The sequence below is a fragment of the Taudactylus pleione genome, unplaced genomic scaffold, assembly GCF_031769625.1.
Source record: "Taudactylus pleione unplaced genomic scaffold, aTauple2 ptg000248l, whole genome shotgun sequence".
Taxonomy (NCBI): Eukaryota; Metazoa; Chordata; class Amphibia; order Anura; family Myobatrachidae; genus Taudactylus; species Taudactylus pleione.
Genome location: NW_028284650.1, coordinates 2,367,241 through 2,370,633, shown reverse-complemented (window position 1 = coordinate 2,370,633; position 3,393 = coordinate 2,367,241). Strand labels below are relative to the sequence as shown.

Genomic DNA, 3,393 nt, shown 5'->3' with positions numbered 1-3,393 from the left:
TTAACTATTTCAGCACTGAACTAGGTGTATAGAAAAGTAATACAAGTTTGCAATTGTATTCTTGATGTAACCTTATCTTACTCACGTGAGGTTGTTTTTTATATATTTTAGAGATGTTAAGGGAATTGCAAAATTAGTCATTTGATAATTGCCACTAGAGAATACTTACCCATTTATAGTTTGCAGGTTCGAAGTCCAGAGTTTGCTGGTGATCTTCAGGTTCCTGAAAAATAAAATAAACAAGAGTGTTAATGTGTGTGTTACTGTCAACATTGTTGATATATGAATATTGCCAAGTGTTTCTTTGTTCTTGCAAAGTAAAATAATCATAAGAAATGATTCACTATCTCTATCTTTACTGTTATACTATGTTGTATGATTACATTGTGAATAAACTCATAGTTTAGGGTATCACAATTTGGCGTCCGCGAACAGGATACGACAGGAAAATGTTTGCACCACAAACTCCTGCATCAACCTCGGGTCAGAGACGACTACCCGCTTCACCATCAGTAAATGTCTCACCTAGCAGCGGTGTGGCACATATGACACAGGCATCACCCATCATGATGCCATACTATTTTGGGGCCCCGTGGTTGCCAACATACTCCGGGAATACACGTACACCTGGTACGAGCACCTTCAAGGAATTCAAGGACAAAATGTAGTCCATGTTCCGGCTATACCCGCTGAGTGAAACGCAGAAAGTTGAGATATTAATGGGGCAGTTGAAAGGTCCTGCACAACGTGAAGTCAAAGCATTGTCTGACGGAGAGCGGAAAACGGTTGAGGAAATCTTCCAAAAATTAATGGGCATCTTCAATTCACGAACCATCTCTGAACTTAAGGGTCGTCTCTATGCCAGGAAACAAAAACCCCAAGAGTCCCTGAGGGAGTTTGCTCTGGGTCTACAGGAGGCCATGCAGGCAGTCCAAGCCCTAGACCCGCAAGAGGTTCAACAAGAAAATGAGACATTAGTCTGTTCATTGAAGGGGCACGAGGAGAAGCACTACGAGCACAACTGAGGATGTGGAAACACAACCATCTGGGCTGCTCGTTTTCAGAGTTCAAGGAGACGATGTTGCAAATTCTTGGACTCAATCAGAGTGATGACAATGAATTGTCGGAACAAATGGAAGATGGAGACATTGAAGAGAGCAGTCACTACATTGGGCCTGACCCCCTGACACCAAAGGGAGCAATTACCCATCAGACGCAGGTACAGTCTGCTCATGATCCGATAGGGGCCCTTGATAACAAAATCACCGAATTGGCACAAAGTCTTTCAGAGATGGAAAGAGAGTTGAGAGAACTCCGACAAGAACAGGCTGAAGCAAAACACAGAGACTGGCACCAGGAACAAGGTGGGAGAAACAAGTCACGATGGAACATTCCACGTGAGTCAGGCTGACGTCTAACGGACGAAATCAATTCACATGGGAGGCCCATCTGCAGAAGTTGTCGGCAAAGTGGCCACATTGAACGCTACTGCATCCATAGAGAGCCCGAGGACCAGCCCTCAGAAGAAATAGAAAGAATAGGTTCACAAATGGAAGAAGGGCAACCCAGAGTTGTGAGTTTTAGCCCAATATTACAGGACCAAATAAAAATTGCAAGCACGCCACCAGCAGGTGATGCTACATCAGCCATCGCAAGAAGAATTTGGGGCAAAGTCATATGGTTCCATGTGCAACGCGGCTATGGATTCGTGAGCCGGAAGGACACCATGGAGGATGTGTTCGTACATTATACCGCCATCAAGAAAAATAACCTCAGGAAGTACCTTCTCAGTTTGGGAGATGGAGAAACTGTAGAGTGATGTCGCTGTTGGGGCAAAAGGTCTACAAGCAGCAAATGTCACTGGTCCTGGCGGTTTCCCAGTTCAAGGCAGCAGATATGCCACAGATTGTAAGCGATATTGGCACTATTCACATCGCAGAGGTTCTCAACGTAATTACCTGCAAAATTACCAATACCACGAATATAGGGAGGAACCTGAAGAATCGGAAAGTGAGATAGCACGGCAGAGATGGCAGGATGTAGTCAAGCAACCACTTCTTCCAGAGCCAGTACGTGAGAATAAGCCTAGAATGGAAGATATAGTTTCCAGTACGGCCTACCTTAATCAGGCACATTCAAGTGCATTAGACCAGAAAAAAGATAGTGGTAGAGTAAACCAAACGGCCACGGCAGAAGAATCAGGGCCTCCTAAAACCCATTACTCAGACTCACTTATATTGAATTTCGAATCTGACATCCCTACTAACACCCAGTGACATATCTGCTTCCAGAGTGGCATCGCCCAGACTATGAATATACAACAATAGGCTACAAAGAGATAGCATTAATTTTCCAGCAAGCATGTAACAAGTCAGGAAAGAGGAGCAAAGGGAACTTAACCCATTAGGTACAGGCAATAGAGTATACAGGAGTAGATATTGCAACCAAAGGTTGTGTGCATTAAAGTATCCAACTGATGTTACGTAAAAGAAATAAATGTAGTCAACCGTTGTTCTGAAGGCAGTTGTTATATTGTAACTGAGCTGTAATGTTATAGTGATGTTTGCCAAACTTGTTAAAATGGTCAGATGCGTGAGGACTGGCATCATTCTAGAGGGGAAGTATGTGGTACCCCAGAACCTGGGAGTACCTCATGTTATATACCCTTATATATGTGTTGCTGGACATTTGAATGTATTCATTGGTAACAGTGAACAATGCAGCCAGCTTGAGGAGCTGGCATGCGGCTGGAGAGACTGGACTTCCAATGCAATAGAGAAACAGTGCCCAGTGACCAGAGGGGCTTGTACTGACAGTTGGACAGCAGTTGGTGAGGTAGCTGGACAGGAGAAAAGGCTGCGCTGCCTTGATGCTTACCTGAGGGCTGCGGCCGTACTCCGGGACAAGCAGCGGAGATTTCTGAGGCGGGGAACATCCGGTGGGACCAAGCTGTGTCATCCGGGGAGGTTCCTGAGAACAATCAGCCTAAGAGGGGTATGTCGGACGACCCCTAAGGGAGAGCCTCAGGCGGAGCTGCGGAAATATAGAGAGACTGAGCTTGTAAAGGAGCCGGAGGTTGAGAGCTGATACTGGAGGGGTAAGAAGCTGCTGCAACCTCCCAAATAGATACTCAGTGACATTAGTGCCTATTAACTGGAGGCCTACAGTTGCCCACCGTTACATATGCACAGCAGTCCCTTCAGAGATCAGTGTGGGGTTTATAGACTGCATCATAATAGTAAGATTAACCCCCTGATACTGCTTATTGGAGGTTAGGTACAACAGTTACCAGCAGTGTTAGGGCGACACTTCAGTGCCAGCACCTGTAATACTATGAACTAGGGGTGAGCGGGTTCGGATTTCTGAAATCCGAACCCCCCCGAACCCCCCCGA

General features: G+C 45.5%; 1 pseudogene; it reads left to right on the top strand.

Moving 5' to 3' along the window:
- Nucleotides 1-449: 449 nt before the first annotated feature.
- Nucleotides 450-2,276, top strand: LOC148515550 (uncharacterized; annotated as a pseudogene).
- The last annotated feature ends 1,117 nt before the right edge of the window (nucleotides 2,277-3,393 follow it).